The sequence below is a fragment of the Chinchilla lanigera genome, unplaced genomic scaffold, assembly GCF_000276665.1.
Source record: "Chinchilla lanigera isolate Chin_1 unplaced genomic scaffold, ChiLan1.0 scaffold00011, whole genome shotgun sequence".
Classification (NCBI taxonomy): Eukaryota; Metazoa; Chordata; class Mammalia; order Rodentia; family Chinchillidae; genus Chinchilla; species Chinchilla lanigera.
In genome coordinates, this window is record NW_004955412.1 from 14184573 (window position 1) to 14202045 (window position 17473).

Sequence of the window (17473 nt, forward strand, 5' to 3'; positions counted from 1 at the left end):
TAAACAGTGATGTGTTATTTTGCATGATTCTGGAGTTTACACTGAGCCCAGCTGGGTGATCCTTTGAGTCCTTGATTAATTGTCAGAGCTAAAAAGTCCAAGATAAACTCTTCATCTATAGCTTCTGCCTTAGCTGGATGGCTGGAATGGCTGGGGGCTGGCTGGGGCACCTCTCTTTCTCTTCCCAGTGGCCTCTTTGGTGGGTTGTTGACCTTTTCTCACAGTGGCTCAGAGATCCGACTAAGAGCACCTCAAGAGCATGAGACCAGCATGAAGCACTAACCTAGCCTCTGGTTGCATCATGCTTGCTGTGTTCCATTGGCTGAACCAAGATATCTGGCCACACCCAGAGTCATTGTGGAAGGGGACTACAAAGAATATGTGGGGTTATAGCACAATGAAACATATTGATGACCACCAGAATATATACACGTGCACACACACACACACACACACACACACACACACACCTTATGTGTGCACACATCATCTAGGGACCAGAGTGTTACTACCACCACCTTGAAGCTATAGTCTGTGGCTCTAAACAGACTATACCTGTTTGCTGCCTCCTCCTCCTCCTCTGCTACTCTCCTTCCGCCTTCTCTCACTTCTCTTTCCTCTTCTCCTTCTGCTTATGTAGTTAAGTATCCTGAAATCTGCCTGTTTAAAGTGCATAATTTAATAGTTTTTAGTTTAGAAAGTTGTACAACCATTACAAGTCTGTTTTAGAATACTTTATCCTTAAAGGAAAATCTGTACGAGTAGCACTTCTATGCCACCCTGCCTCCGCACGCCTGTCTTGTCAGCATAGGCAACCACTAATCTACTATTCTGGACATGTCACATAAATCAGCTTATACCATATGTGGTGTTTATAACTCATTCCTTTTGCTTAGCATAATATTTTCAGGACCTATTCATGTACTATGTATAAGTACTTCATTTCATTGATGAATAATATTGCATTGTTTGCATAGAGATACCATATTTTGCTTATCTATTCATCATGATAGATACATGAATTGTTTCCATTTGTGTCTATTATGGTAATGCTGTGACAAACATCCGTATAACAGTTTTTGTGTGGCCATGCATTTTGTTTCTCTTGGGTAGATAGCTAGGAGTGAAATTGATAGGTTGAACTATATGTTTACTATTTTGAGGAACTGCCAAACTGTTTTTCAGAGTAGCTGCATCATTTTACATTCTAATGTTTGTTTTTGGAGTCACAGAGGAAAGATGATTCCCTGTTTAAGATGGTTTGGGAAGGAGATGGAGAAAAGACAGATGCTATTGCAAAACCACTTTGGGTCTCGGAACATTATAACTCAGTGGTTGATTTCTGATACCGAAACAAATAGTAGAATTAGCAGAAAGCACTGAGCATTCTGTTGTCCTAGATTCTAGACTCTGAGACACCAGAAGGCGGCCATGGCTGTGGCCGGCAGGCTCTGGTGTCCTCTGCACTGTGGCCAGGTTGGTCTGTGCTTGGCGTGTCTGCTGTTAGCATCACCCAGGTGCCCCGTCCACAGGATGGAGACGCGAGGCCTCCACACACTGCCATGGGACAGGCAGAGGGAGATGTGAACCCTCTGTGAGAGTTTAGTAAATCTGTGGTGTCTAAGCAAGTTTGTTTTCCAGGCATTGCTGTTTTGCTGACTCCCATTCTAGCCAGCCAAGAATCTCTGGCCCAAATTCCTGAGGTAGATCTGAAGGGATCCAACTCAAAGCCCAAACTGTTCCCAGCATGATACCCCAGTTGCCACATTCTGTTGCATAGAAGCAGTAGAGGCATTTCTGCTATCAGAATCAGGAGATCTGTGGAGCCAGGGACTGCAGGGACATTCTCCTGGACACGGAACTGCCTCTCATTAGCAGTATGTGGGGTTGGACGAAGAAGGCAGAATTTGTCCATCCACTTGGTGTGCCTTGTTCCAGCCCACCAGACCCGCTCGCTCCCCTGCACCAAGCCCTTTTGGATTACCACTTGGGATAGACAGCCTCCATCTGTAGCCTTGCACATGACAAATATCTTCATAAAATATAAAGACTGAATAAAGTAAAATAAAAAATAGAAAAAATATAGTTAACTCCTTCTTAGTGGGTCATAAAACACTCTTGATATTTTGATAAAGGATGGGCGTTTCTCTGGGCTCCTAATGTCTCTGTATTGGAACTGTAAAACTGCTTTCTACCAGAAGAAGGCCGGGCTGCTGAGGAAAGCTGGCTTTCTTCACAGCTGGCTTGTAGATGCCTAATCACTGTACATCAGAGGGCAGGCCACAGTAGCATGTGAAGATGGGATGAATGGATGAATGAATTAGGTCAGTGACATAAAGGAGAAAATTGTGTCCTCTTGTATTTAAGGGACTCCCCTTCAGTGAGGAACCAATCTGATTTATGTAACTCCCAGATGAACACCATGGCCAAGGAAGTGGATGTTATGGGCAGATTTTCTTCTAAAATAGGGAGCAGCTTCCTCTGCATTAGAATTAGTGCCTTAGGAAGCAGAGGGGCTCAGCCATGTTCCCTTTTGTTCCTGTTCAAGTGGAAGCCAGGTGTTTATCTGGAGAAATGAAGGAGAGAATTGCTGGGGAAGGGCTGGATGGCCTCTTTGGGCTCTTTCCAACTCTGAGGTCCTCCTGCTGTGGCTGAGGGCAGTTTCTGCTTTTCCAAGCTAACCTTGAATAGACTCAATATTTTCTCACAAAGTTACTCCACTAGGTATGTGGGAAACGTGGGTTGGACTGGAGGTCTTATAGTGGACAGCAGGGAAGGCAGCTGCTGCCCTGTCCGCCATGTTCTCCTTAATGGCTCTCCCGGTCTCTCTCCCCGCTCACTCGTTTCTTCTCTATTTTGCCTTGTCTGTTTCTTTCTCTTCTCACGTTCGGCTCTTCCTCCCCTCTGGATGTCTCTTTACCTCTTCCTTTCCTGAACACAGCCATTTGACTTCTTGTGTCCTCTCATCTTGGATACACCATCACCTCTGCCGTCACCTGTTGTGCCAACAGTGAGAAGCCTACCGTCAGCAGAAGCCATCTCTGTGGACCAATGGTCTCTGTGCTACACGATGTGGAATTTCCTTTTGAATCTTTGGTGAGGATTTAACATTTTAAAGTTCAGTGGAGGGAAAAGGGAGAAAGAAGACAAAGTGAATATACTTTCCACCATCATGAAGAGCCTAGACTCTCTTTCCTTCCCAACCCCAAGTTCCTTTTCACCAAGGAAGAAGCATTCACATTTGATGATGTGAAGTCAGTGAGTGTGGGGGTCAGTAAAGTAGGAAAGCTTCACCAGTCCCTCCCATTAGGTGAACATCCCCCTCCTCTAATGACTCCATGTCTCTCCCCTTATTGTGCCTCAGATATGGCTTTGTATTTATTTGTGAGATTATTTGATTATGTCTTGGATTCCTCATAGTATTTTAAGCTCCATAGCACTGGGGACTGTGTCTAATTAGAATCACCACTGACTACACACAAGGCCCAGCAGAAATTCTGGACACAGAGTAAGTACTCAAAATCTGTTGAATGAAAAAAAGAGAATCAAGTTATATCATGTACAGGTACAAATTCCGTATAATGAATGTGATCATTATATACCTAAAATGTACCAATGAACTTAATTAATAAAAAAAATTTATTGAATAGATGGATGGATGGATGGAAATAAGCAAGAACATGATTTTTTTTATATGGACAGACAGGGCAATCTTTGGAAAAAAAATGAATCCTCATGGTTATGTTTGATTTGAGGGGAAACTAGATGAACCCAGGGCAGAGAACCTCTCTTTTACTTGCAGGAATAAGAATCCACCCTTCCATTTCCCAGCCAAGTCTGTAGACGCCACCAGAGCCCAACTCTCCCCATTAGTGAGTCTTCTAACAGAACAGAGAGGTCTCTGATGTGGGATTCAAGGACAGGTGCTTCTTTATTTTGTAGGCAGGGTGTTTGGCAAGAGGAAAGGAGAAGTGGCCAGGAAAATCCATGTAAAGTAGAGACATAAAGGAAGCAACTATAGGAAGGAAGTGAAGTAGGAGGCTGAGCGAATGAGAGGGTCTCCAGGAGGCTGTCTTCCCAGACCCTGGAAAATGAAGTTAATTCTTTGTGCGGTGCAAAGGGACAAGTGCTGTGAGTGATGAGACCACAGCTAGTTGAATGAACAGAAGAAAGGAGCAAGGGAAGAGGAAAAAGAGTCAAACTCAGGCACAACAGGGAAACTGCAGGTAGACCAGGTGTTCTTCTCAGCTTATTTCCATCTAATGTGAGCACCTGGATGCTAGGTCATGATGTCTCTGATTTCAGAGAATTACATCCCACTGTTATGCTCCCTTTTCCCCCTTCCCAGGTGCTGTCTCTAGGACCCAACTCAGGGCTCCACTATAGACTTTAGGGGATCATGAGGCAGGAATAGTGGTGCCAGTAGGCCCCTGGGAAAGGGGTTGCAGAAGAAGGAATGGCTTCAGGGGACCCCTGGGGAGGGACCCCAGTGGCTGAGAATCTACTCCCATCTTTACCGCCTTGCTTGCCTAACTGCCAAGTTGTCTGTTGCTATTTATTTGTTTCTTGTTTAGCTCACAGGGCCACGTATGCATAGTTGCTTGAATATACAATTAATCAGGCAGAGCATTTCTGATTTGTGGTTTAACTTGGCCCTATATTTAAAAAGCCTGGGTCCCAGGGCACCATGGCTGTCTCATGCGGTTCCCTAGCAACCAAATGAGACAGGGAAATGTGCAAGTTGCATCACCACAAGATGTTAGGTCAATTAATATTCATTAGCAGTTCTTGTGTTTGACTGCTAGGAGACATTATGGAGAAAAATATCTTTGTTGCTGCAGCAGGGGATAGCAGAGACGGGACCAGTGAATATGTATATTATGTACTGAAGACATGTTTTCTTGTATTAGTATGTTGGCCCACTTATACATACATGTGATGATTTTTAAAAAAAAAATTGTTGTTTTTGCAATTATCTTTCCAGGTTTATTTTATAGAAATAGATTTCAGAAACAATAGGAAGAGTCCACTCCAAGATATTTATCTTGGTCCATTCCTGACACCTAAAATCATATTACCAGTAATTATTTCATTTATGTTATGATTTTTTCAGACTCCTGTGTATGCTTGATGTAGGAGACACATTGAAAATACATAAATATATAAAATTTATAAAGTTAGCATAAAACAAAAAACTCAGAAATTTCCCATATATTCATCATGTAAAGATAATCACTATTAACATTCTTATATGTGTCCTTTAAATGTTTTTTCCCCTCCAGAGGTAATATACAGCCACATACAATTTTACAAAAATAATATTATTCATTGTGTACTGCTTTATGGAGTAACTCTTACAATTTAGCACTGTTATTAATCATTTTTGTGTGTATATAACATCATTTTTATTAGTTGCATAATATTTCAGTGAGTGTATATCCTATGGTTCATTTGACCAAAATTCTGTTGTTAGTTGTGCATTTAAGTCATTTATTCTTTTACAATTATCAATAATACTGGAGTGAATGTCCTTGCACATTCACCTTTGTCCAGTTATTTTTTTCAGAACCAATTTCAAGAAGGAAAATGACATATTTAAAGGTCTTTTCTATGTGGTTGTGTTTTCTTTCATAGAGAAGGGAACAATTTCAATTTCTACAAATAGCGTATAAAGGTGACTTGTGATCTTTTCTTAAATGACCTTGGGGAGATCATGATGTTCCCCATATTTTACCAGAGACTTCCCGTTATGATTCCAGAGCCAAAGTTTTTTTGAGAGAGAGAACATAAATTCTAGAAGAGAGAGATATGTGGTTGCAGAAGATTCAAAATTTTACTTTGGGTAGGCCAACTGTTTCTGGGACATTTTTCTTTCATAGCTCAAGCATACCACCTAAAACCAGTTGGCATAAAGGTGCTTCTTGTGGTGGTGATATATTCCATATACCTCCAACTTCCAGTCCCTGTGTTCTGGACAGACCATCCTTGGGCACATATACTTCGGGAGGTGTGACACCCACACCTCCCCCTGTAGCTCTGGGTTCAGTCAGCTCCAGCAGGACGATGGGGGAGTGGATTAAGGAGAGGCCATGAAGGTCAGGGGTGGGCATTAAGGGCTTGCCTCTGGGAAAGAGAGAAGGCAGGTGTCAGCCTCCTTGGAAGTCTTGGTGTGGGGACAAGGGTAATGTTAACAAAGGCCAGGGAGCACCTATGTCCTGAGAAGTCACGCCAATACTGTTCTAATTTGGCAGACTTGCCTTTTACTCCTGATCAACATAGACCTTCTCCCACTCTCAAGCTAGGAAGGACAGGAGGTAGGAGAAAAGGGTGGGAACGAAGGCCATTGGCTCTGGCCCTGGTTCTCTTTAAAAACAGGTCCTGTTAAAGGGTAATCAAGCACTGTAACTTGAACTACCAAGTAAATGGAGCTGGTGCAAACACCAGTGCCCCTTGGGTAGACTGGGCAAAGGAATTCACCCTGGGGAAGATTAGCAGGCCTTGAAAACTGAAGGCTGTGGATCAGGACGAAGGACCACACATGAGACCGTACAGAGCAGCGATTCTCACACTGTGTTCTGTGTTCCAGCAGTGTGACATCACTCAGAGCAGGAGTGGTGAGCCCGTCAGAGCTTTCAGTGGTACAGACAGCGGCTGCAGCACGTGTGGTGTGGGTTCCCCACCACTGACTCAGGGGCTCAGAAATGCAGCTACCTGGCCCTTCCTAGGCCTCCTGAATCGGAATCTCTGGGAATGCCTAGTTCTGGGAAATTTGAGATCCACTAATGCACAGCGGAGGGAACCTTGGTTTTCTTTTTTTTTTTTTTTGGTTTTTTCTCTGGTACCGGGAACCGAACTCATGACCTTGAGCTTGCCAGGCAGGCGCTTTTGCCGCTGAGCTAAATCCCCAGCCCCGGGAACCTTGGTTTTCAGCCTTGGCTTTATTTACCACCCCATGGGGCGTCAAGCAAATCCTTTCTTCTATTTTATGCTGTAACTCCTTTGTTTGTTCGTGGTCATCTAACAAGGGTGTGTGTGTGTGTTACTAGTTTGGCCCAATTCTTTTCCTGTCCCCTTCTCTCCCATGAGATAATAAAACTTGTTGAAACAAAGGCCTCAAGTAAAAAACAACCAATGATATTTGCTGTGAAATCCACCGGAGAAATGGATCTTGAGGTTCTCTGAAGAGATGCGTGGCAGCTCCCAGCAGGCTAATGGATCTCCACGGTGCAGCAGCAGATTGGTCTTCGAAGTCAGCACTGCAAATGAAAGATAAGTCTGGATGCGGGTGACTTGAATTTGCGGATCTCTGTCAGCTCTATCCCTTTAGAAAATGCTCATTCCAGTTTGAACTACTTTTTCTTTTCTCTTGAAATTGATTGGTTGGGCTGATGGTTCAATAAGACACCACTTTTCTTGCTTTTAAGGACTATTACGGGTTCAGCAAATTAATGAGGTCCATTTTGTTTTGGGCTGTTATTAACGCACCTTGATTTGAACCCAGGCTTTAACCAACAGTAGTGAATGTGTAACACTGGGCAAGTCATCTAGTTTCTCTTTGCCTCAGTTTTCTTATCCACAAAATGGGAATGACAATAATAGTCACTACCATAAAGTACTTTTGTGGGGATTACATGTGCCATCATACGCCAAGTACTGAGGGTGCAACATGGCAAGAGTTTGCTCTGATCACTACCCCATCTTTCCTACTCAAACGTGACTCATGTGGCTTCCGTGCAGTAGAGCTTTGTTGGGGACAGGACTCAAACTTTGTGCGTCATTTCTACAGCCGGGTCCAGCTGCATTTGGAACTAACCGCCTCTCATTTGTTTACAAGGTAAGCGCTTTCTTTCTTTTCATCTCCCTCTCCCTTCCCTCCAATTTCCATTTCTTTTGTGAAATGGTTAAAGTGCTTGACATAATTAGCTGTTAATTGTTAGCAGCTGTACCCATTATCAGTTTAATGCCTAATTAATTGCAACAATTAATGCTGCCTGTCCTGTCTTAGGAACTGTTGATGAGGGAAGGCTGGTGTTGTTGAAGTTATATCTTAATTAATTTACCTCCAGTTTTTAGCATGTAACTAAAAGCCTAAATCAGCGGCTATTTTCTTCCTATGAGTAATTGAGGAGCAGAGGGTATGGGTGCAATTCCCGAGGCCTGGGTCCATCCTGTGTGGGTTGACTGTCTCTCCAAGTCAGCATTTGCTTTTAGAAAGAGGAGTTGCCAGCAGCCCTAAGCCATCCTACTGCAAAGCAGGGACCTGTGCACAAAGGCTCTCTTCTTTGAATTTTTTGTGTAGCCCTGTTTGAGAAAGTGGCAGGCAAAGAAATGCATAAGCAAACAGACTCGTCCCCATACTTTGTTCAAATCTGTACTGGAGAACATGTTCCACTGGTAGATGACTTGTGTAGGGATCTGATCTGGATTGACCATCTGCAGAGGAAGACTCTCTGGGATGTGAATGGGACAGGCTGACCGAAGACAGATTAATTGGAGTAAAGATACACATTTTATGAATGTACATGAAGGCGATCACAAAGTGTATTTACCCACTATCCCAACAGGATTCAGAATCTTACAACCTTCTCCAAAGGGAGGGGAGAAAAGGGAGAGTAAGGAGGATAGCAAATAATGGGGGAACTCCGTGGGCTTGGAGAACATTCAGTGGCCTGGAACAATATCCACTGGACTGCAGGACAGACTGTGGTTTGTAAATGATTCCCAAGATCTGTCCTGACAAACTTCAGTGTTTCTTCCTGTGATAAAAAATTAATGAAAACTCAGATAAGAGACTTTAGATAGTTTTTTTTTCTTCTTTAGAAGGTCCAGACTTTTGACAGATAAAGGTATATAAGAATCCAGCCTCTTCTAGTAGCCCCTGCTTCCTAAATTCCTTTAACTTAAAATTATCAGCATATCAGAGCATCATAGTTTTGGGTGTCAGCCCCTGGACTCCTCCAGGTGGTTGGTTTACTTTAAGAATATTAGGATGTGACTTTCTCTCTTTGGGTAGCCTGCTGTCAATCATCCCAGGAAGAGGCCAATCCTGGTACAGAAGATGAAAATGGGACAGGTGAACTTGGCCGTGGGATGTGAGGGCAGTGGCGGAGAAAAGCATTGGCAACAGGTTCCTCTCTTTGGGCCTGGGGGAGTCAGTAATATAAGCGCACACTGGCTATGGGGAAATGTACCAGGACATTTGTGCAGGACAGCAATCTGTTCCTGAGGCATGGCAGCAGACCAGGAACTGGGGGTTGGGGGGGGGGGTACTGTTGTAAACCACCACTGTGGCCTTTTGGCTTAAACTCTGCTAAGAACCATTTTTAATATGTGTATGGGGTAGGCTGAAATGATGGCCCCTCAAAGATGTTTATATCTTAATTCCCAGCACTGGTATGTGTTACTTTATATGGCAAAAATAACTTTGCATACTTCATTAAGGATCTTGAAATATAGAGATTATCCTGGATTATTTGGGTGGCCCTAAGTGAAATATATGTACCCTCATAAGAAGGATATATAACACTAAAAAAGAAAGGCAACAGAACCACAGAGGTAGAGGCAGAGATTTGAGTGATGTGAACACAAGCCGAGGAGTGTTGGCTGCTACCAAAGCTGGAAGAAGCAAGAAAAAATACTCCTTTCAGGCCCATGGAGGGCACATGGCTCTGTCAAGAAAGTGATTTCAGGCCAGTGATACTGATTTGGGACTTCTGGCCTCCAGAATGCTAAAAGAATAAAATTTTCTCGTTTGAAGTCATTTAGTTTGTGGTAATTTGCTAGAGCAGCCATAGAAAACTAATACATCAAAATTTAGGTTTTCCTTACTATAATGTCTTTCCATCATCCTTGAGCTTCAGTAAAGTTCCTTTAATCAGTACAAGAAGTAAAATTAAAAAAAGAACTAGTGAGGAGAACTGGAGTTTCCTTTTTTTCTTTTTAGAATTATCCAGTTAAGAGATTTCTTAGGCGTATATATACAACCCATCACAATGACCTCAGTATGGTAAATTCAGGATAAAGTCTGAATGCATATTTCAGAAAACCCTCAAACTATAGCTTAAACAAAAGCGTGGTTTATTTTGTGCATAAAACAAGTGTACAGCTAGAAAAGCCCAACTTGGTAAGCCAGCCTCACGGGGGAGGCGGGTAGGGAGGAGACTCCTTCTGTCTAATTGCTCCAGTGTATCCTGATCTTCACGGTCCAATATGAGTTCTACCATCTGACTTCCAAGAGGCAGGACGGAGAAGAAGGTGGAAAGAATGATCTTCTGTCTGACTTTGAAGAAGGCTTCCAGGAAGTGTCTTACACATTTCTGCTTCTGTCTTTTTGGTTAGAAGTTGCTTTCAGGATGATACAGCTGCAGTGGAGGATTAGGGTTGAACTTTTTCATTTGTGTCCAACTAAAAATTTGGGTTCTGCTAATAAAAAGAAAGGGAAAGGGATAAATGGAGGCAACTTGCCATTTCTGCCTTACCAGCTATTTAAATTCTATAGTTGTACAGTGATACTGTGTGAGAGGGATAGCATTATAGTTAACTGATGTGTGTTTTTTTTAATGCCTCACTTAGAGTAGATTTTGATTCTGATGCTACAAGGTAAATCTGGTGTTTGTTTATAAACTGGAAAGGAACCATGTAAGAGTGGATAGAGTGGTGATGTGCCAGAGAACCATAAGGAAGAAAAGAGAAAGCAAATTGTGTACGTGGAAAAGAGACTTTTTTGGGGGATAAGGACAAAATAATCTGTTTTCAAATAAACTCAGGCCTTATCCTGTGGATATGAGAGTGAAGTACTTCTGTGGTAAAATGGGAAGAGAATGGGATAGAAGCGAGGCAGATTTTAGCTCAGTACTAAAAAGGAGTTTCTAATAGCTAAAAAGCCAGGGTTGGGAGAGCTGCCTCCCGGGGATGTGCCTGCCTTTCTGCGCTGGGGCCTGGGGGGTTGGAGGGTAAGCCATGATCAGATGCAGGGCTGGAAGACTTGCCTTCTGATCATGTAACTCAGTGGGGAGTCTCAGAGAGGCCCCCAGGAGCTTGTCAGATATCACAGCGGAGGAGGACACAGCCCTGTGGGGGACTGTGTCTAATTAAGAGTTAAATGAATGAGGCTGAGAGAAGAGAGAACTTTCCATGCCAGGAAACAAGGCAATGGCTGTTGCTGGGATAAGGCCTGGGGGCTGTGCCAGCATCCCCGGGATAGGACAAGGGAGTTTGGCTCAGTTTGGAGCTGATCCCCAAATATGGATATCTCCAGGTGGGAGAGAGCCTTGTTTTATTTGACTCTCGTAGTGCTGGACTTGGTAGGGACAACCAGCTAGTTTCTAGCCTGGCAATCTGATGTCCAAGGGTCAAAGATGAGGGCCAAGGGAAGGAAGGGGCCTGCAACTTTTCTCTGATGAAATCTATATGGAATTAAAGACTAAAGACTTCTGGGGACTTAACGCTGAAGTTTCTCTAAGAGCCTGTGACTTAGTGCATGCCCTCAGGCTGGTGTTTTTGTGGGTATTTGGATTATGATGGGCTCTGTTGAGGGAAACTCCTTAAGTAATGCGTGAAAGGGGGATGCTGCTCACCAAAAGAAGCACATCACTCATTTTCCCTGAAATGATGGCTCAGTTCCCACTAACACCAACAGAACTAGAGAGGGAAGATGAAGTAGGTACGTATAAGACTCTGTCCTGGGAGCTTGTGATGGCCTGGCCTCTTTTGGCCGCAAGGAGCAGAAATCGCTTCAAACTAGCTTGAGCACAAAGGAAAACTTCTTGACACTATGCCATCAAACCTCTCTCTCTCTCTTTCTCCTCTCCCCACCTCTTCCTCTTCTTCCTCCTCCTCCTCCTCTTCTTCTTCTTTTCTTCTTTCCTTCCTTCCTTCCTCCTCCTGCTCCTGCTCCTCTTCCTCCTCCTCCTCCTTCTTTCTCTCTGCTTGGCTTTCATCCTTATTGGCCTGCACTTCCCTATCTTAGCCAGTTACCTGAAAGAGATGGCTCAGAAAAGTATGGACCCACAGCTCACATTTCAGCCACCCCATGTCTTCACCCCTCCTCTGTTCTTTACCCAAAAGCCAGCTGCATCCTAGACGATTGCTCTGATCATAGAGTTTTTGGAAACAATAAGGCCCTAAGCAGGAGAGGATAAACAACCTAGCATAGCTTTCAAGTTCTCCCAAGCCTTCCTTCTTCAGTTACCCAAGAGTCTAGGGAGGTTAATTTGTGGATGTTCAACTGGGTGCCTTGCCATAATTTCTGATAGCAGTGCCGAGCCCTTTAAGAGCTTAACCTGGTGACTTCTCCGAAGGCCTGGACAGGAGTTGTGGCCAAGGAATAGATAGTGTGTCTCACCTTTTGGTCCTGAACTCCTTTCCTATCATGCTTCCTGCCTGGTCTTGACTTCACACCTCCAACCCTTCAAGCCTGGGACCCAGGTCGCTTTGCTTTGTGCTTGTCTTTTGACTTTGGCCTCAGCCTGTAGCTCTATCTTAGAATCATCCCGACAAAGACAGACTGGACCTCTCCTAGCAGAAGCTGTTTTGACAAATACTCATGTTCCCTCTCCCCTCTCAGGTGCAGTGGTAATGTCCAGGGTTACTGTTTGCTCTGCTTGCCTAGAAACCATATGACACTGAGGTTTTCCTTTGGGACAGGACCAGGGCACAAGGAATTAAAAGGCTGTGGGACAGATTTAGAGAACAAGAGAGATTTTAGGAAGACTGAACTTTTAAATTGTCACCATGTGTCCCTATGATTCTCATCCATAAGAATCAGAGATCCGTGCTATAAGCATAGAAGACAACTCTGGCTGATTAAACAGGAAAGGTTCAGTTAAAGGACGTCTGTTGTCTCACAGCATCAGTGGAGCCCGGAGAAGCAGGCTCGAGGCTGCGCATCCAGAATAACATTCCATTGCACATGGCAGATCTGGCCTTATGGGAAAACTGCTGTGGCTGCTGCTGCCACCAGCTGGATGCTAAGATTTGCATCACTGCCGGGAACCTGACCATCGCTGCTACTACTGCCTTCAGAGTCCATGCCACATCTGCCCTGGCACGTCACCTTGCCTTTCCTATAGCCCCTCTACTGCCTGCTTGTGCCTCAGCTGCAAAGGAATCCAGGGGAGTGATACTCTTGTACACATCTGGAAAGCATGTCCTTAGAGTGAGGAATGCTTTCATGTAAAAAAGGGTTCAGAAGGTGCTAGAAGACTTGACAACTGCCTATAGCACTGCGTCTTTGTGAGGAAGCAGTTTCCATTCCACCCAAGGGTACTGCTTGACAGGGTTAATTTGGTGACTGCATCTTCAGAGGGGGAGCTGTGGATGAGGGGAGGCCTACAACAGAAACACAAGTTCGAGTTCCTAGTGCCCAGGAGGGGTTGGAGACCTGTGTGGGTGCAGTGGTAATGTCCAGGCACTTTGTTATATGCATCTGCAGGACAGATGGTAGGCTTCATCTACAGTCACAGTAGGTGGACCTGGGCCTTCCAGCCCTGGGTTGCAGAATGCTAGTGTAGCATACTTCCCAGTGTGTATCTTTCCTAGAGCTGTCTAAGGAAAACAGTGGACTCCCATCTCAGATTCACCCAGAAGGGGGCCAAGGGTGAAGGTGATTCTTGGAGCCCCAAAGTGAGCCTTAAGCCACCGATGACAGCTCTTCACCATGGTGTTTCCAGCAACACATGGCTCCTACAGAGTCTTGCTTGGACACTAGGCTACCAAATACCTAAATAAGGTTTCCAAAAATAAAGCTGGCATTTATTGAACACCATGTGTCAGGTTCTCTATAGAGACTCTACATAAATATCTGTTAATCCTCATGGAAACCCCGTGAAGGAGAAGCTATTTTACAGTTGAGGAAACTCAGATTTAAAGAGGATAAGCACTATTGATTAGCCAGCCCACTACTGATTAGCCAGTCCTGGCCGAGCTGGGGATTGGACCTCAGCAGCCAAACCTCAAAGGTCTTGTTGCTAAGCAACCTCCCTAGGATCTGCCATAGAAAGCAGATTGGCTCTGCCTTCCAAGAGGCTTGGAGTATCTTTTGCTCTTCTAGGGTTTGGTCTAATTCAAGGCTGGAAAAATTTAAACTGTGTAAAGATATCTGTGTTAGGTCTTGCACACAAATATAAATTGTAAACCTAGCAGTCCCTGCTAGGTCACATAGCTCATCATTCATAGATGCTTCCTTCAGGAGCTTGACTAAGTCACTAACTTCCGAGCAAAGGATGGTGAGGTATTGAAGACTAAGGGACTGACACTAAAGACAACACCTTCTCAGAAGTGTTCAGAGACTCAGTATAGAATTTGGAGGAAGTTGCTCAAGCAAGGGAGAGAATCCGGGTGTCTGGGGCAGAGGACGGAATCGCCAAGAAGATGTACAGGGAGAAGGCCCTTGGCAGGGAGAGAGGCCAGTGAAGACCCCTCAGACATCTCAGGGAGCTGTGGTGCCATGGTGTTTCATTTCTGTACAGACCTGTCTCCAGGGCAATCCAACCACCAACTGGAAACTCAACCTTTACCTAGCTCTCTTCAAGAATGCGAAGAATGATCCCTTTCTCAATCCACAGTAAAGTTCTTGGAAACTCCTTCCCTCCTCTCTAGTTCTTTCACTCTCCACAGTACCCAAGTCCCATTCTTTCTCCAGCCTGCCTCAGGTGGTTCCTTCCTCCCTTCTCTTCTGCTCCAGGTCAGTAACTTGGGGTTTAAGACATGAACCTGAGCAGCTTCCCTTGGCCAGCGCCAAGAGATCCAGCCAGTCTTATGAAGTGGAATTGTGAGAGGTGTTTGGGGGCTGCGGTTTCCCGAGGCTGTCACACCTTCTTGATGCCTACAGTTGAAGTGCAGCCAGTGGATCCAGGCAAGGTAGAGATGAAGAAAGCTGGAAGACACAACCAGAAACAAAAACAGAAACTAGAGCCAAGGTCACCAAACGGAGCCATTAAGCCAAAGAATCTGGGAAGAAGGTGGCCAATCCACCTGGATGAGGCAGTCGAGCAGGAGATGGAAGCTTATGTGAAAAGAAAATAGGTTTGAGGTAAAAAGTAGAAGGTAGAAGGTGGAGCCAGGGGAATTTCCTTGAACGGGCTTGGGTGGCACCAGGGTTTTATAAGCCAACTGCAGCTGCACGGCCTGCAATTGAGAGAAAGAAGGCAGGTCTTGGTAGCCAGCCAGCTAGCTGAGAAACCCGTGGTTGTACATTTCAGTTCTTCCAGACAGGCACACACACACACACAAACGCACACACACACACAGAGTCAGAGACACAGACACAGACCCAGGGACAGAGACAGAGATAGAGACACAGAGACTGAGACAAAGACAGAGACAAAAACAGAGCCAGTTGGGGGAGGAGGAAGTGAAGAAGCAGGGACGGGAAAGCAGAACCAGGCATGGAGACTAGGGGAGGGAGGCAGCACACCGTTCCTGACTCTACCTCGGGTATGTTGTAAACCAGGTCTGGTGGACTGTCTCGAAGAGGGTCCTGACTCCTGATATTTTTCTTTCTATCTAACAGATTTTGATAGAAATGGGTGCCGAATATATTTTTCGCTTAAAAAATCAAAGCAGATTTGTTTCTACTTAGCTTTCTTCTTCCTAGAATGCTGTTTGGAAAAATTCTGATTCCAGGAACCAGTGCTAATCCTCGGGAGGTAGGCACGAAGCCTTCGCTGGTACAGGTCTCCCAGTGGCATCTCAGTCTGGAGTTTCCCTGCAGACAGCTTGGTCTGGAATAGTCTTGGAGGCGGGGTGGGGCAGACAAGGCCTGGTCAGCCATGGAAGTGGACAATACACACCAGTCATCCAGGTGCTTCCAGGAACCAAGTCCTAGGTTCTGGTTTCTGTGGCTCTGACTAGGTGGGAAGCTGCTGAGGGGTCATCTGGGTGGCACTGCTCTGCACAGCAAAGGATGCTCTTACTAGGACATGTAATGTGCAACTTCGCAGGCCTTAAGCTGGCCTCAGCTGGGGTGTGTGTGAGTGTGTGAGTGTGTGTGTGTGTGTGTGTGTGTGTGTGTGTACCCTTCCTTGGAGTTAGCAGCTGGCACCCAGCCTGACAGCACATTACATATGGGTAAATCCAGACCCAGATATGGCCTGGAATGTTTGACTAACCAATCCAAGCTCTCTTCAGCTCTCTGGGTTCTGCTGCCAGACCCCAAAAGAGCTAGGCCAGCTGGGCAGTTTCTAGGGACCCAGTGTCTAACAAATGCGGTGAGATGAACAAAAAACTCATCCTACTCAGATGAGAGTTCTCTGGACTCAGCAGAAATGCTTGAAAAACACTTGGGGATAAAGGAGGAGTCCTGTAGGGGGCAAACTGAACCCATAATGAATGGTTATAAACTTGCCTTTTTAGGCCAGAGGTCCAGTGAACTACGAGGCTCTTTCATTGAGAATAGCACTTCTGCATTTGAGCCTGAGACAGAGCTGTGAGATCAGAGTTACTATTCACTGAATACCTACTACCTTCTGCTCCTGGTATTTATGGAACTGGTGTTCTACAATGTTTCCACAGATGCTGAATTAAATAGTGAATCATTGTTTCTAGAGGAAATACAGGATAGGTTCCTGGGAGTCTCTGATCATATAGTTTTTTACTTCACTTATTTTCTTTTGCCTGGCATGTTTTTTATATACCAAGCATTTCATTTTTTATTAATACATGTTTGCGAGTACATAATAATTAATATTCATCATGGGGAGTTGGTATATATACATAACACATCTTAATTCTTTTTACATGCTCTTGTATTTTGTGTGTTCTATGTAAAGCCACTTGTGTTAGATTTCTGTTGGCTTGACAAAATACCTGAGAAAAACAATGTATAACAAGGGGACATTTACTTTGGGTCAAGATTTCACAAGTTTAGCCCATGGTCACTTAGCATTATGGCTTTGGAGCACAGAACAACATAGCGGGAATATGTGGCAGAGGAAAACTGTTCACCTCATGCTGGGAAGTGAAAAAAAAAGAGATTGCATGCCCTTCAAGGGCATGACTTGACTGACCTAACTTCATTACACTAGACTCCATTTCTTAAAGGTTCTACCACCTTTTAACAGCACCACAGGTTGGTGACCAAGCCTTTAACACTGGACCTTTAGGGGACATTTAAGAGCTAAACCAAAACACTTATTTGTTTAGTACATATTTTGATTTATTAACATTAGACTTATGATCAATGGCACTATAACTCATGCCTGAATAAAGCCTCTCCAATGCACACATGATTTCTGCAAGACATATTACAGTCTTCTTGTATATGGGAATATAAGAAATTCCTTCAGCACTACACTTCAGGGCCACTTTAAAAAGTAAAATCACCAAAAAGGGCACAAAAAGACAGAAAGTGTGGCTCTAAATAGACACGGGGACAGTTTACAGTAAGAGAACAAGGGAGTAGAGCACCACCTGATTTGATGTGAGCTGGAAATGTGCACAGTGAGCTACTGAAATTTTCACTCCTGTCAGCCCT

The 17473-nt window shown here is 44.4% G+C and overlaps 1 long non-coding RNA gene across 3 annotated transcripts in view; it reads right to left on the bottom strand.

Moving 5' to 3' along the window:
• Nucleotides 1–6924: 6924 nt before the first annotated feature.
• LOC106147854 overlaps nt 6925–17473 on the bottom strand; it is a 45640-nt gene continuing 35091 nt past the window's right edge. Inside the window, exon 5 of one of the 3 annotated variants that reach the window (XR_001232862.1) lies at nt 6925–7256. This is a non-coding gene — a long non-coding RNA (uncharacterized LOC106147854). Of the gene's footprint in view, nt 7257–10054; nt 10423–17473 lie in introns of those variants that run through there. The other 2 variants (XR_001232861.1, XR_001232860.1) reach the window with 2 other exon arrangements.